Source organism: Hypanus sabinus, chromosome 5, assembly GCF_030144855.1.
Source record: "Hypanus sabinus isolate sHypSab1 chromosome 5, sHypSab1.hap1, whole genome shotgun sequence".
Taxonomy (NCBI): Eukaryota; Metazoa; Chordata; class Chondrichthyes; order Myliobatiformes; family Dasyatidae; genus Hypanus; species Hypanus sabinus.
This window is the reverse complement of record NC_082710.1, coordinates 36,352,947-36,370,503: the sequence shown is the minus strand read 5'-3', so window position 1 is coordinate 36,370,503 and position 17,557 is coordinate 36,352,947. Positions and strand designations below refer to the sequence as shown.

At 38.5% G+C, this 17,557-nt stretch overlaps 1 protein-coding gene across 15 annotated transcripts in view; it reads right to left on the bottom strand.

The window, feature by feature from the left end:
• The window catches only part of LOC132394062 (beta-1,3-galactosyl-O-glycosyl-glycoprotein beta-1,6-N-acetylglucosaminyltransferase-like), a 70,615-nt gene that overhangs the window by 52,077 nt on the left and 981 nt on the right, over window positions 1–17,557 (bottom strand). For 4 of the 15 annotated variants that reach the window (XM_059969747.1, XM_059969738.1, XM_059969740.1 and 1 more), the window contains one exon: window positions 17,401–17,485. The exons of 8 other annotated variants lie outside the window; for them this stretch is intronic. The gene's annotated coding sequence lies outside the window, so the exon portion shown is untranslated. Of the gene's footprint in view, window positions 1–6,333; window positions 6,370–17,400; window positions 17,486–17,557 lie in introns of all 15 variants that reach the window. 3 more of the 15 variants (XM_059969741.1, XM_059969746.1, XM_059969744.1) reach the window with 2 other exon arrangements.

The window sequence follows — 17,557 nt, the reverse complement described above, 5'->3', positions numbered from 1 at the left end:
CAAAGAATAGGTGCTTTCTAAGAAGTCCATGTCCCAAATACATGAAAATTAGTCATGAAAAGTAATGAAAAATAACCCAGGATTTGCCTGAGGCTTGAAAATAAAGTTTCCTTTATTTAGCTTCTTTCCAGGAACTTGTAAGTCTCATAATTCTGCACATGGTTCATCTCTCCTTTCATCCATGGCTAGTAGACAATTCTGTTCTGCAAAGACAATTATTCCCTCCTAGAAAAGAGTGAACTTGTTTGATCCTATTACAGCTTTGTGACTTAGAAACAATTTCCGTTTCAGCTCTGGTGATCAGGTCACCATGACTGCCCATTTCACCACTCATGTGGAAATGTGTTCCGAGAACAGCACGTTTCATTTCCATCCCGCCCGAGTCACACACTTCCGGCACTGGTATAGGTCTTCTGGGCTCCTCGGTCTCCTGCATCAACGGCTGCAGACTAAAAAATGTCACAGCATGCTGATTGTCTCAAGCTCAAGTTCAAAAGCACTGCTTGTATCCTTGAGAGAGATTTGGCTATGCGTGTTAGGTACATGCATCTTTGGCAGGACACTTCTAAAGTCTGTGTCCTCCAGCATTCTCAGAAACACCTTTGGTACTTCATGGTGATTCATTAAACAACGATCTTGCATATCTTGTGATTACTCTGCATGTACTCAGATCTCCATATTTACTGGTGAAACCAAATATCACAGCAAATAGCTCCTTCTGAAGTGGATATGCTATTATCGCCCACAATCATTCACTCCTTTCTCTGCGACTCACATGAATGTTCATTCCATTCTCCATGGCAAAGAGGCTGTGAACTGATCTGGCTACTCTGCATTGCTGCCATGCCGGAGTGAAAACTGGGGACTGAGGCTAGACTTAAGCTTTCCCTGGCTGCTCCGGGAGCAGATCTGGATCACAGTTTTGTTCTGAACGCTGTTGGCTTGCTTCTACTGTTTGTGTGATATGTTTGCTCTCTCTCTCTCTTTGCTTTCTCTTCCTGCTCAGTGGGTTTTTTTAACTTTCCTATTTTGTGACTACCTATAAGCAGGCAAAGTTCAAGATGTATAATTTATACATTCTTTGATAATAAATGTGCTTTGAATCTATCGGCATGCAAGTTTACCACTTAGAGATTCTTTCTATCAAGCAAGGGATCACAAAATATAATTCTCCTAAAACTGTATGGACAGTCCTCATAAAGCTTTAGCAACATTGTGAGAACCCTTTCCCTGCTTGGCTCTATCATTTTAAAAGGGTTGTGATTTCCCCAGAGTTCTCCATTAAAATCTCTTGAATCAAGATTAATTTGCATCGATTTTTATTTATTGAGATACAGCACAGAATAGGCCCTTCCAGCCTTTCGAGTCGCGCTAACCAGAAATCCCTGGTTTAACCCTAGCCTAATCACGGTACAATTTATAATGACCAATTAACCCACCAACCGGTACATTTTTGGACTGTGGGAGGAAACTGGAGGAACCCCACACAGTCACGGGGAGAACGCAGAAACCTGCGGGAATTGAACCCAGGTCACTGGTACAGTGCCTATAAAATGTATTCACCCCCCCACCCCCCAGAGGTTTTCATGTTTAATTGTATTACAACATTGAATGGCAGTGGATTTATTTCGGGGGTTTTTTGACACTGATCAACAGAAAAATTCTTTCTTGTCAAAGTGAAAACAGATCTCTATAAAGCGATCTAAATTAATTACAAATAAAAAACATAAAGTAATTTATTGTATATTTATTCACCCTCTTCAAGTCAGTATTTAGCAGGTGTACCTTTGGCAGCCATTACAGCCTTGAGACTGTGTGGATCAGACTCAATCAGCTTTACAATTTTTCAGCATTCTTCGTTACAAAACTGCTCAAGCTGTCAGATTGCATGGGGATCATGAGTGAACAGCACTTTTCAAGTCCAGCCACAAATTCTCAATTGGATCGAGGTCTGGACTCTGACTTAGCCACTCCACGATATTAAATTTGCTGTTTTTAAGCCATTCCTACGTAGCTTTGGCTTTATGTTTGGAGTCATTATCTTGCTGGAAAACAAATCTTCTCCCAAGTTGCTATTCTCTTGCAGATGGCAAAAGGATTTCTACCAGGATTTCCCTGTATCTTGCTGCATTCATTTTATCCTCTACCTTCAGAAGCCTTCCAGGGCCTGCTGCAGAGAATCCCCACAGCATGATGCAGCCATCACCATGTTCCATGGTAGGGATGGTGTGGTTTCAATGATGTATGGTGTTTGGCTTATGCAAAACATAACGTTTAGCCTGATGGCCAAAAAGCTTAATTTTGGTTTTATCAGACCATAGAACCTTCTGTCAGCTGTCTTCAGAGTCTCCCATATGTTTTTTGGCAAACTCTAGTCATGATTTCATTTAAGTTTTTTTCAACAGTGACTTTCTCTTTGCCACTCTCCCATAAAGCTGTAATTGGGGAAGCACCCGGACAACAGTTATTGCATGCACAGTCTCTCCCATCTCAACCACTGAAGCTTGTAATTCCTCCAGGGTTGTCATAGGTTTCTTGACGGCCTCCCTCACTAGTCCCCTTCTTGCATGGTCACTCAGTTTTTGAGGATGGACTGCTCCAGGCAGATTTCCAGCTGTGCCGTACTCTTTCTATTTCTTGATGATTGACAACAGTACTCCAGGGGATATTTGTTGACTTGGAAATTTCTTGTATCCATCTCCTGACTTGTGCTTTTCAATAACTTTTTTGCGCAGTTGCTTAATGTGTTCTTTGGTCTTTGTGGTGTAGTTTATGCTGGGATACTGACTCACCAGCAGTTGGACCTTCCAGATACAGTTGTATTTTTACAACAATCAATTGAAACTCCATCCACACAGTTCTCCAAAAACAGATCTCCACCTAATTATGACTTCTAAAATCCAATTGACCAGACCAGTGTTGATTTGGTCTGTCATATTAAAGGGGGGGGTGAATATTTATGCAATCAATTATTTTGTGTTTCACATTTGTAATTAATTTAGATCACATTGTAGGGTTCTGTTTTCACTTTGAAAATAAAGACTCTTTTTCTGTTGATCAGTGTCAAAAAAGCCAAATTTAAACCACTGTGATTCAATGATGTAAAATAATAAAATATGAAAACTCCCGATGGGGAAATACTTTTTATAGACACTGTACTGTAAGGTGTTGTGCTAACCACTACACTACTGTACCACCCCATCTTCTCAGCAATATATCAAGCTGGAGACCAGGGCATAGGTGTGTCCATTTCTATCTATCTATCTATTTTTTTTAACTAGTCACTCTCATGTTCTCTCAACAGATTACCTTTTTGTGAATATAGAGGAGACATGAGACATTGTAGATGCTGGACCCTGGGAATAACAAACAATCAGTGTGTCAACAAGTATCTGCTGGGGAGTGAGGGGAGAGAGAAATTTCTGATAATTTGGGATAAAACCCTGCATCAGATGCCACTTAACCCACTGAGTTCATCCAGCAGATGGATATGGGTGACTGCAAACTGTTTCTCGTCTAGGACTTGTTTCCTTGCTTCTCTGTTCTGATATGCAAAAAAACATCTTCACGTGTATCAGTGAGTTCTGTAGCTGCTGTGAGTGCTTGCTCAATCCTCTCACAATCTGACTTTATCTTCCCCATTAGCTGTAATGTAACTATTCTAAGCAAAACTAAGGCATTTTCCTGGATAAAATCCAATCTTAGTTCTCTTGATTTTTTTTTATATCTTTACCATCTTCAGACAGCATTTCCATGATTTGACTACACTGCATTGATATCATAGGTTGCCCTGGAATCAAGGTGAAGTATAATTGTCTTTAGGCATACTGTAGATACACATAATGGTGTTCCTTCCATGGTTCTGACCTTGTGTAATACCAAGTACATTGTTCAGTTCATTGACTAAATTTTATTTCATTTCTGTTCCTCCATGATATGAACCTTCTATTTCTTCTTCATTGTACACTTTGTTGAAATGATTTTTCAACTGCATCATGCACACCTTTTCCCATATGCAAATGACTTTATCAGCTGCATTTCCAGTATATTGTCATCCACAATACCTGCAATATATAAGCAACATTGTCTGTACTTTGCTTTACCTCACATTCATCCTAAATACTTGCTTTTTGTTGATGCACACTTTGTTGAGTTCTGTACTAGCTAATCCTCTGACTTTGCATGTCGGGATGAAGCTTTCCATAATCTGTCATTCCCTTAGATGGACCCCTAAAATTCACTGACAATCTCATCTCTGATGAATAAGTCCTTCAAACCTGCAAAACCGCAGTTACCTGTAACAGCTCCATTTGGTCTCTGCTCCTATTTGGGAGAAAAGGACCATCAATAGCTGCCTGTTTCATTTCCAGATGATTGGACTTCCAAAACTTGCACTCATTCCTCAATCGCAATCTATTTACATGTGCACAAGGAGTACAACAGAGCTGCTGTTTCAAAACTGTTCTGACATTCAACAAATAAATGCCATTTTTTTTGCAGAAATTGTCTAGTTAGCTACAGGTATAGATCCAAAAGAAATTCTGCACTTATGAATCCTATAATTTGCATATTTAAGTTCCAATCATAATACCTACTTTAATTGTTAATAACCAATTGAATCTACATGTGAAATGCCAATAATACAATTAGTTAGATAATTTCCCAATAGTAACTGTTGCCCTAGAATCCTCGTTTGCATCTTTGTCTTGTCTTGGTATGCTTGGTGACTTTGGTTCTCAGGCTTGAACAGACAGGCTGCACAAAGGAGAGTTAGGCCATGTTCAGCCTATAATGACTGCACTATGTCTGCACATCGTCTTGATCAGCTTATCATCCCGACCATTGCCTTACTGAACTTCCACACTAGAGAGGTTGCAGTGTGCTTATACTGTATACATCTAAAATATTCTCCTGCCTTCATGGATGCACTTGCTAGTATATAAAATAAAATATCAGCACTTGCTCCATTCTTGAGATAAATCACTTGACTGGAAATCCAGCAACTCACGCAGCTTTACTTGTTCCATTGCGTGGCATTTCACCTGAACTACACAACTCACTGCATATTCACGTTTATTATTCCTTCCTACGCTGTTTACTCCGTGAGCATCCATGTAAACAACAGATTTCATTGTATCCTGGCATACATGACAATAAATAAATCTGAATCAGAATGATGTAATGAATGCCTAGAATGTTATTTAAATGTTCAGGTTTGGTCTATATTTTGTGATTTTATTAAGTAGTACTTCTCATATAAGCGTACAGCTTATAAATTAAGGTAACTGTGCTTTCTTAAAAGAAGTTTGAGGAACAGAGCATTTCTTTCTCTCTGTGCTTACTCCAAACAAGGTGGCTGATACAAGTCAGTTGAATACTCAGATTTCCTTCAATAGAAGGAAAGGAGCACTTCAAGAAAACTGGTCATAATAACTTCCTCATATCACTAGTTGGTCTGTTACCCTATTTCTACCATGCAATAGCCAATTCCAATTCTTGTCTAAAGACCATATCCTTGCTGATTCAAACCTTTGTGTTCTTTCATGTTAGTAGAAACATAGAAAACCTACAGCTCAATACAGGCCCTTTGGCCCACAATGCTGTGCTGATCATGTACTTACTTTAAAAATTACCTAGGGTTACCCATAACCCTCTATTTTTCTAAGCTACATGTAACTATCTAGGAGCCTCTTAAAAGACCCTATCGTATCCGCCTCCACCACAGTTGCTGGGGGCCCATTCCACGCACTCATCACTCTCTGCATAAAAAAACTTACCCCTGACATCTCCTCTGTACCTACTTACAAGCACCTTAAAGCTATGCACTCTCATGTTAGCCATTTCAGCCCTGGGAAAAAGCCTCTGACTCTTCACACGATCAATGCCTCTCATCATCTTATAGACCTCTACCAGGTCAGCTCTCATCATCCATCGCTCCAAGGAGAAAAGGCCAAGTTCACTCAACCTATTCTCATAAGGCATGCTCCCCAATCCAGGCAACAACCTTGTAAATTTCCTCTGCACCTTTTCTATGGTTTCCACATCCTTCCTGTAGTGAGGTGACCAGAACTGAGCACAGTACTCCAAGAGGGGTCTGACCAGGGTTCTAAACAGCTGTGACATTACCTCTCAGCTCTTGAACTCAATCTCACGGTTGATGAAAGCCAATGCACCATATATCTTCTTAACCACATGGTCAACCTGCGCAGCAGCTTTGTGTCCAATGGACATGGACCCCAAGATCCCTCTGATCCTCCACACTGCCAAGAGTCTTATCATTAATACTATTCTGCCATTATATTTGACCACCAAAATGAACCACCTCACACTTACCTGGGTTGAACTCCATCTGCCACTTCTCAGCCCGTTCTATAAAGCGGGAGAAAACAGAGAACTATCATCCTGTCAGCCTAACATCAGTAGTGGGGAAGATGCTACAGTCCATTATTAAAGATGAAATAGTGGCATATCTAGATAGCAGTGATAGGATTGGGCTGAGCCAGCATGGATTTACCAAGGGCAGATCATGCTTGACTAATCTATTGGAGTTTTTTGAGGATGTAACCAGGAAGTTAGACAAGGGAGATCCAGTGGATGTAGTGTACCTCGATTTTCAGAAGGCATTTGATAAGGTCCCACACAGGAGATTGGTGGATAAAATCAGAGCTCATGGCATTGGGGGGAAGATATTGACATGGATAGAAAACTGGTTGGCAGATAGAAAGCAAAGGGTAGCGGTGAATGGGTGTTTCTGGGAATGGCAGGTGGTGACTAGTGGGGTGCCACAGGGCTAGGTATTGGGACCACAGCTGTTTATGATTTACATCAATGATTTAGATGAAGGCATTGAGAATAACATCAGCAAACTTGCTGATGATACTAAGCTAGGTGGCAGTGTGACATGTGATGGTGTTAGGAGAATTCAGGGTGACCTGGACAGTCTGGGTGAGTGGGCAGATACTTGGCAGATGACGTTTAATGTGAATAAGTGTAAGGTTATCCACCTTGGGAGTAAGAACAGGAAGGCAGATTATTATCTGAACGGTGTAGAGTTAGGTAAGGGAGAAATACAAAGAGATCTAGGAGTCCTTGTTCATCAGTCACTGAAGGTGAATGAGCAAGTGCAGCAGGCAGTGAAGAAGGCTAATGGAATGTTGGCCTTTATTACAAAGGGAATTGAGTACAAGAGCTAGGAAATCCTTTTGCATTTGTGCAGGGCCCTGGTGAAACCACACCTGGAGTATTGTGTACAGTTTTGGTCTCCAGGGTTAAGGAAGGACATCCTGGCTGTAGAGGAAGTGCAGCGTAGATTCACAAGGTTAATTCCTGGGATGTCTGGACTGTCTTACGCAGAGAGGTTAGAGAGACTGGGCTTGTACACGCTGGAATTAAGGAGGTTGAAAGGGGATCTGATTGCAACATATAAGATTATTAAGGGATTGGACAAGATAGAGGCAGGAAATATGTTCCAGATGCTGGGAGAGTCCAGTACCAGATGGCATGGTTTAAGAATAAGGGGTAGGTCATTTAGGACAGAGTTAAGGAAAAACTTCTTCTCCCAGAGAGTTGTGGGGGTGTGGAATGCACTGCCTCAGAAGGCAGTGGAGGCCAATTCTCTGGATGCTTTCAAGAAGGAGCTAGATAGGTATCTTATGAATAGGGGAATCAAGGGATATGGGGACAAGGCAGGAACCAGGTATTGATAGGTGATCAGCCATGATCTCAGAATGGCAGTGCAGGCTCGAAGGGCTGAATGGTCTACTTCTGCACCTATTGTCTATTGTCTATTTATTACCCAATAACAGGAAAAACAGGAGAAATCTCAAATGGCTAATCCTGATAATGTTGTCATAAAAATAGTCATTAAGCTGTGCAAAATAGGGGAAATGAGAAACTCAAAGGAAAGAAACAGAAAACCATTGCCAACAAATATGTGAAAATGACAAATTTGTCTTCTCCTATTCCTGAAGAGTGCATAATCACTAAAGGATAAGTTCCAACTCAAGGATGACGTTACTGAGGAAAGCAAGCTAGAACAAAGAGAAATGTATGTTGGTGAAAAAAATTACAATGAGTATTGCATACAATTTAAGCATTATTTGATTACTTGACATTTCTTTCTAAAAATATATATAACTTTGAGAATTTACGATAAGAAGCATGGCTACATACAACAAAATATCTAAGGAGGTGAACAAAAGTAGCTTGTTTAATTAGTCACAGATTTTTTTTCAGTAAACACAATCTTATACTCAAAAAACAGACATGAATTCAACTCCTGAATAACTTGGCATCTTTATGTCTTGGCATCTTTATCTCTTGGCTTCAACGTGGGCCACTACACTTTAAATGCCTGAACATGTCACTCATTGTTTCTAACTTTTTAAAAGTGCTTATAGCTTCACAGATACCTAAGAAGAAATGAAGACTCTGTTTTCTTACTGAATAAATTCAAAGACTGATTATTTTCATTCATCCAAAATAGAATCTATTAATAAAATAGTCTCCCACAAAGCCATCTGTTCTTCTCTTGCCACAACTTTATTTTCAACATTGTTTCAAAGATGTACCATATTTAAGATTATTGGATGGTAATAAGAACTCTTCATAACCCACATATTACATGGACAACAAAGATTTTGCTTCCTTGGGCGTACCTTATACGACCAGGGCTGCTGATCATGAAAATCACCATGAAATTTTCCTACTGTGCACCATTTTCTTTTGGCATTGCTTTGTTTGTTACTTCAATTCATAATTCAAATCAATTAAAAGGTTGCCCAAAATGTACGCTGAGAATTTTTCTATCTTGTCATGCCTGGGCATGCTTTGGGTTTCCAACTTGTCCCACAGCAGTGGTGTCCTTTTATTGATTCTCCAGTGTTAAGCCTGAAAGTTGTGCTGCTAGACAACAACAATGTCCACCCCTCAATACCAATTGGCTACATAACACATAAAAGAAAACTACTGAAACTTGGGAGACTTGCTGAAACACATACAGTACAGCCACTACAATGGGAACATCGGTGGTGATCTGAAAGTAGTAACGCTGCTACAAGGAGTGTAGCTGAGATACAACGAGTAATGTTGTTTCATTTGTGAATGGGACAGCCCTGCTCACTGCATTAAAAAGGATTGGCCACCCCATAAGCAGCTAGGTCCAGGTCATAAAAGGGTGACATATGAGCCACTGATAGACCCCACAAAGATATTTTCCTCTTCTTCATATAAAAGTTGAGCATATTAAAAATTTTATAAAATTGATGAACAAGGAAGGTGAAGGATTTCAATATCAGAGACAGATGTTTCTCAGAATAACTGATGCCAAGGTTAAGGAAGGCATTCTTGTTGGTCCACAAATCTAACAGGTCAGCAATGACAGGCAATTTGAAGAACTTCTAATGGAACAGGAGAAAATCGCGTAGAAGGTATTCAAAGACATTGTTGAAAATTTTCTTGGTAACTACAGCACACCAAACTACAGTATGTGCAGCTGGTTGACAACATGCTTCCAACATATAAAACCATGTCACTGAAGATTCATTTTCTGCATTCCCACTTAGCCTTTTTACCTGCAAATCTTGGCACTGTGACAAGCATGGTGAAAGGTTTCACTAGGACATTGTAGTCATGGAGAAACAGTATCAGGGCAAATGGAATCCATCAATGCTGGCTGATTATTGTTGGACACTTAAGGCGACACTGAGTACAATCAAGGATCGTCAACAAAACATTTTAGCTTTGTTGAAATTTTGCAAGTGTCAGCACCATTGTACAATTAAACACATTATATTCAATAAAGGTTAGTTCCTTGTTTCTCCAAATTCAAGTTGTCTGATATTCAGCTTCAAGCGGTTTATCATAATTGACTGAAAATGCTGAGGAATCATTACTTTGGGAAAAAATTTGCTATTCAGAGTGATAAATTCAAAAGTGGAACACATACCTTTTTCCTGACTTATGAAAGCTATTTGGAAATTCTGTACTATTAAAGCCTGTATCCTTGCACTGCTTAAACTATCTGGTACAAATTCCAGGTTGTTTTCACATTTAGCTAAGATAATACTGGAAAATATATTGTGGAAGCCTTGGAAATACACATCCTACACCTAATAAAGTGGCTACTGAGTGTATGTTCAGGTCTTCTGCTGCTGTAGCCCATCAACTTCAACCTTCAATGTGTTGTTCATTCAGAGATGCTCTTCTGTACAACACTGTTGTAACGTGTGGCTATTTGAGTTTCTGTCACCTTCCTATCAGCTTGAACCAGTCTAACTATTCTCCTCTGACCTTTCTGATTTTTTTTTCACCCAGAGAACTGTTGCTCTCTGGATATTTCAATTGTATTTATTTCCAACACCTACCCCACATCCTCCCCCACCCCCCACCCCACTGGCAGTGCATTCCAGGCTCAGAAATCTCTCTGAAACTTTCTGTCTAACTAGTATGCTGTCACGTATTTTACATTTCCACACACAGAAAAGACTCAAAATCAGAATCAGAATCAGGTTTATTATCACTGGCATGTGACGTGAAATTTGTTAACTAAAAGCAGCAGTTCAATGCAATACATAATGTAGAAGAAGAAGAAAAAAATAGTAATAAATAAATAAGGAAATCAATTACAGCATATGTATGTTGAATAGATTAAAAATTGTGCAAAACAGAAAATATATTAAAACAGTGACGCAGTGTTCACAGGTTCGATGTCCATTTAGGAATCAGATGGCAGAGGGAAGAAGCTGTTCCTGAATCGCTGAGTGTGTGCCTTCAAGCTTCTGTACCTCCCACCTGAGGTGGTAACAGTGAGGAAAAAGGCATGCCCTGGGTGCTAGAGGTCTTTAATATATCCTGAAAATTTTTCAATATCATTTAGTATTTATTTTCTAGATGGAACCCACTTACACTTTCTTTAATAGGTTATATCCATGCCGTGAAAATGATGATTTTACCTAGAATTTTACATATTTTTCAAAAATACACCTATCTTTTTAACTGAAATATTTTTTAATCAAATTGACTCTATTATTTCATCCTTTATTTGGAACAATAAAAGATCAGAATTAATAACTATCATTTACAAAATTCTAAAAAAGATGGTGGACTTGCACTTCCTAATTTAAGATTTTATTATTGGGCTGTTAATATTTGACAGTTATGTTTTTGGCTATATTGGCTTGATAAGTGCCAAAAACCAGTTTGGATTGATTTGGAATTAAAAGCTATCAAACAATTTCATTTAACGTCATTATTAGGAGCTCCATTATCTTTACAACTCTCTAAAATTCCAAAGGTAAATCTCTATCTTGTTATTACAGTCCTTACAGATTTGTTTTCAGTTTCGCAATTTTTAAAATTTTAAACAATTTAAATTGTCTAGCTCTTTATATCTAAATTTTTTATTTAATCCTTCAATAACCGATCCCATTTTTCTCTTATGGAGAAATAAGGGGATCTGTTTTTTTGCAGATTTATTTTGTGATAGTCGATTGATGACTTTTGAAGAGTTAATTAGTAAATATTCTCTCTCTCATACACACTTTCTGCAATATCTTCAGGTTAGGCATTTTTTACAAAAATACTTATCTATGTTTCCATATATACAAGAATCTGATTTGTCGGATACTATTTTGAATATGAATCCTTTAGTAAGAGGTTCCACTGGTAGAATTTATAATTTATTTTTATTACTAAAAGATAACCTCTCACTAAAGAATAAACAAGATTGGGAGAGAGAACTTAATATGACCATTGTTAATGAAGATTGGTTGCAAGTTCTGAAAATGGTCAATTCTTCTTCGATATGTGCCAATCACTGTTTAATTCAATTTAAAATTGTTTACCGTTATTATTTAACAAAGGAGAGACTATCCAAAATATTTCCTAACATAGACAATTATTTAGAAAGGTGTAAAACAGAAGTAGCCTCTTTGTCACATATGCATTGGTCATGTTCTTCATTAAAATCTCTTTGGAAATCTTTATTTTCTACAATTTCTAAAGCTCTGAAAATTAATTTACAACTTAATATATTGACTGTTCTATTTGGAATAGTTCTGCATCATATTCAGGGTATTTCATCCTCAGACCAACATGTTACACTGTTGGAAAGAAGGGCAATTTTATTGAAATGGAAAGATACCTCTGTCCCTACGTTAATTGAATGGTTTTCTCAAGTAATGTTATGTCTTAGTTTGGAAAAAATTTTAAGTAGAACTTCTGATCCTCAATTCGATTTTGAGAGAAGATGGGGCTCTTTTGTCAACTATTATCATTTAATTAGAATTAATTTATATGGTTTCCTTCCAATTTTATTTTATATAAACGTGAATTGGCGGTTGATGATTTTTCTTCTTTATATATATAGATGACGGTAAGATGTATTGCTCCGGGATTTGATTCCTAATGGTTTTTTTTTCTTCTTTTTTTTCTTTTCTTTTTTTCCCTTCTCTTGTAGTTAGTGGGGTTTCTTTTTTTAATTAGTTGGGGTTCTCTTTTTTCTTTCTTCTCTTTATAAAATATTTTTTTCATTTTGATATATTATTCTTTTTTGATAAGTTTTTTCCAGCTTTATTAATTGTATATATATCAACTTGTTGAAATCTTGTATCATTTTATAGCTGTAGAATGTTATGTATCAATAAAAAGATTTTTTAAATGATATTGTGGTCTTCCACATTTTTGCCTCTCATAATTTACTATTCTTCTTTTCAGGTCACCCCTTAGCTTTTGATGCTTCAAAGAAAACAAAGTTTTACCAGCATCTCCTTATAGTTAATAATCTGTAATCTGGGCAACGTCCTGGTGAACCGCTACTACACCCTTTTCAGAACATCCAGTTTTCCCAAAATGTGGCAACCCGAATGCACCAGAGTCTATCAGCCCAAAGAAAGTTTTATGCAAATGAAACATGACTTTCCAGATTTTATGTTTAGCACCTCAAATACTGAAGACAAGTATGCCGTGTACCTTCTGTATCCAGCCTACCTACTTGAGTTTCCACTTTCAGCCCAGGATCCTTCTGTATGAAAGTGTTGCAAAGGGGCCTGCCACTTATGGTATACTTTCTCCTTGTATTTGACCTGCTAAAGTGGAACACCTCACACCTGTGAATTTAACTACAATTTCTTTGCATGTATCTCCAGCTGCTCTGCATGTATATCCTGTGGAATCATTTGACAATCTTCCTCACTATCCACATTTCTGCTAATTTTGTGTCATCTGCAGGCTTACAAATCAGCCCACAAACATGTTTGTCTAAATTATTTAAATACACTCAATGGCCAGTTCATGAGGGCAGGAGCGGAACCCAGTGTAGCTTTCTGCTGCGGTTGCACATCCACTTGAAATTACAACGTGTTCTTCATTCAGACGTGCTCTTCTGCACACCACAAGTTGTAACACGTGGTTACTTGAGTTGCTGTCACCTTCCTGTCAGCTTGAACCAGTCTGACCACTCTCCTCTGAGCTCTCTCATTAACAAGGTTCTTTTGCCCACAGAACAGCTGCTCACTGGATGTTTTTTTTTATTTTTGCACCCTTCTCTGTCAGCTAAAGAGTTTGTTGCGCATGAAAATTACAGTAGATCAGCATCCTGATGTTTGGCCTGAACAACAAAAGCTTTTGATCACGCCTGCATCCTTTTAGGCATTGTATTGTTGCCTCATAATTGGCTGATTAGGTATTAGGTGCATTGTGTACCTAATATCTAATTAGCTGATTAGATATTAGGTACATCTTGTACTGAATAAAGTCACCACTAAGTGTATTTTCAAGAGTTATCAAAGGTTTTCTTAAGTTATAGAAGAGCAGGAAAACTTTCATGGAATTTCATTTCCATGAATTATTTTGATGTCAGAATGAGAGAAGTGCAAGTTGAATTGATCAGGCATTTGGTCAGGGTGGCCTTGTGCTTAAACTAGATGTTCAACAAAGTCCTGACTTAATTTGATGGAAGTTCCCTTGTCTTTTTTTTAACCAATTACCATTCATATAAAAACTGGATTACTTCTCCAAAAGCGCCCTATTGTTAAAGAGCAAATTATTATGCTCTATAGAATTTGTTTCATTATGAAAAAGGCACACTAATGGCTTTACTTCACTAGGAGTTTAAGGAGACTTTGTATGTCAACAAAGACTCTTACAGATTTCTACAGATATACAGTGGAGAGTATTCTGACTGGTTACAACATTGCAGGGTACGGAGCCTCCAATGCACAGGATATCACAAAAGGCTACAGAGGCTGTTTACTCAGCCAGCCGCAACACAGGCACAACCTCCCTCATCTTCAAGGAGTCAGTGCCTCATGGGCAGCATCCATCATCAGGAACATTCATTACCCTGGATATGTCCTCTTTGCTTTACCACGATTGTGGAGAAGGTACAGGAGCCTGAAGCCCCACACTCAATGTTTCAAGAACAACTTCTTCCCCTCTGCCATCAGATTTCTGAAAGGCACTTACCAGTTGAAGGAGGATGATGACAAAAACAGTGATAATAATGCAACATTTCACTTCACCTTAAATGTGCAGACACCAGCTCAGTGATTTGACAAATTACTTTAAAGACTGTGACAGAGATGGACATCAAGCACACTCATACAGGCAAGAATGGATGAGAATGGGGAGGACAAGCGGGTAAGGGAGTCAAATAGGGAGTGATCCCTGCAGAAAGCGGGAAGTGATGGGAGAGAAAGATGTTTTTGTTGGTTGGATCCCGTTGGAGATGGCAGAAGTTATGGAGAATTATGTGCTGGATGCAGAGGCTGATGGGATGATAGGTGAGAACAAGAGGAATCATATCCCTGGTGCAGCAGTGGAAGGATGGCAGAAAGGCAGATGTGCAGGAAATGGAAGAGATGCAGGTGAGGGCAGTGTTGATGGAGGAAGGAAAACCCCTTTCTTTGAAGAAGGAGAACATCTCAGTTGCTTTGGACTTATTGCTACATTGAGTAATACTAGAATACTAATGTGAATTGTACTTCATCACCAAGAATTGACATCCTACCTTTATCTGACCATAAAATTATTATAAGAAATTCTACAAGGTCAATAGAGCACAGAAAGGATTGAGCATTTATAAGCTGTAGTCTTGGTGTGTGGCCAGTGGTTAAGCATTGGTCTAGTGATCTGAAGGTTGCTAGTTCACACCTCAGCTAAGGCAGCGTGTTGTGTCCTTGAGCAAGGCACTTAACTACACATTGCTCTGCGACGACACCAGTGCCAAGCTGCATCAGCCCTTGCCCTCCCTTCGGACAACATCGGTGGCATGGAGAGGGGAGACTTGCAGCATGGGCAACTGCCGGTCTCTCTTACAACCCTGCCCTGGAAATTTTCCAAGGAGCAAATCCATGGTCTCTCGAGACTAATGGATGCTACAAGTAAACTGTGTATTAAATATATGAAATGCCGAAGTTACAGCTATGATAGAGATATGCCAACCTAATTAAGTCGATCCATTTAAGAGGAAAAACTCATCAAGGATCAGAATTACTTTTTCCCATCCCTTTATTAGTCTCAATCAATATATTGATAACCATCAGAGAGAAATATATCAAACTCACAATGTACTGTGGAAATTGTCAGTTACTAATTATCTAACCAGATTGTGTAACATTTTGACCAGGATTATAGAGCTAAGGTAGCATTGTTTAATTCTGCTTACTTGTATTCATGTAATAATTTACCATTTCCTATCTATAAAATTGACTGATTTCAACATCTACAATTATGCAAAAACTGCAACTTACCTTTATCAGGTTACTGTATAACTTTACAGCAGGAAGTTCTCAGTAGAATTATCTATTTTATGGTGTCACAGATGTTAGTACAACTCTCCTCTCTTATTTCAGAAAATGAACTATTTAAATGGTGGCATGTCATGCTTCAGTTTCTAAATTACCATTGGGCATCTTTGAAAGGTTCTTTTGTCTTTTTTTCATAAACTCTCTTTATCTAGTCTTTCTGCCTTAACTTTCAATTTCTGTAACTGGTTTAACTCTGATGCACTTTTCCCTTTATTTGTTCAGTTGTTCATTCACGGTTAGTGGTCTTACTTGCAATTCATAAGACCATATGAGATAGAAGCAGAATAAGGACTTTCAGCCCATTGAGTCTGCTCTGCTATTCCGTATTGGCTGATTTATTATCTGTCTTGACTCCACCCTCCAGCCTTCTCTCCATACTCTTTGATGTCCTAACTAATCAAGAACCTATCAACCTCTGCATTAAATATATCAAATGATTTGGACTCCACAGCTGTCTGTGGCAATGAAATTCAGATTCATCACCCTCTGGCAAAAAAAATTCCTCCTCATCTCTGTTCTAAAGGGCCGTCTTTCTATTCCTAGACTTCCCAGAAGGAATTCAGAAAGATATTTATGCAGATCCCAAAGCAAATATATTTTAAAACATCCAAATAGGATCTCCAGTTCAGAAGAAAAGAGTGTGAGTACTTTACTAGAATGATACCTAGGCCCCAAAAAGAGAAGCCTAGACTTTAGATGGCTATTGTTTGCTTTGATTAATTCAAGATATATATTTGGAAATTGTTAGATTAGAGAGTACAAAATCATTCCTTCACATTCAGAAGAGGACTTTGTCTCATAATTGGAGCAAGATCATTCAGGGAGGAAAATGTCACAGTTAACTACTGATACTAGATTGTTTGTTTATCCTAGATTTGCAATGAAAGATTTTTGCTTAAAATTGAAGTCATTCAGGACCAGCAAGACACTCCACCCTGCAACCCGACCTAACCTAGTCATACAAAATGTCTAATGATTGACTGCGACCTTTTTACTGCGGTGGAATCTGGAGCAGCTAAAAGAATCCGACAGACAGCTAGACAGACGCTCTCCCGAGGGGAGAACGTACGTACTCTTTACTGACAGTGCCGGAATTGAACTCCGAATGTTGGTGCCCCGATCAATAATATCGCTCTAACAGCTACGAAACTGTGGCAAGCCTATTGGTGAAGGCATTATCACAATGCTGTTGGCGAGTGGGTCCAGTGATCATGAAAGAATGAGGTATTTCTAAGTCAGGGTAGAAATATCTTAAAGAAGAACCTGCAGTTGTTGATATTCCCACATTGCACACTTGAGATGAGAACCTTAGGTAAAAAACTTCCATGCGTGATTAGATGGTACACAATACAATGGTATGGGGAGTAAACACTTAAGATCATGGATGTGGTGCCACTCAAGTGGATTACTTTGTCCTGATATTTGTCAAGTTTTTTTTAGTATGTTGCTGGAGCTGCATTCAAGGCGAGTCGTAAATAAGCGAGTTAAAAAAAAACACTACAAGCAGAAAAGGCAGAGGCTCACCAACAGTTTCTCAGTATCAATAAATTGCAAAAAAAAATGAATAAATTAAAATAATCTCTATAAAAATCACCTTGCATAGTCGCATTGCTGTTTGATCGTTCTTATTGACTAGTGTACTGGCAACCCCGTCTTCTTCCAATAAAGGACTTCACTGGCTGAAAGGTAGTTAGTTTTAAATTGCGAGGCGCTATATAAATCTGTCACATTTCATTTGTGAATTTTAATCG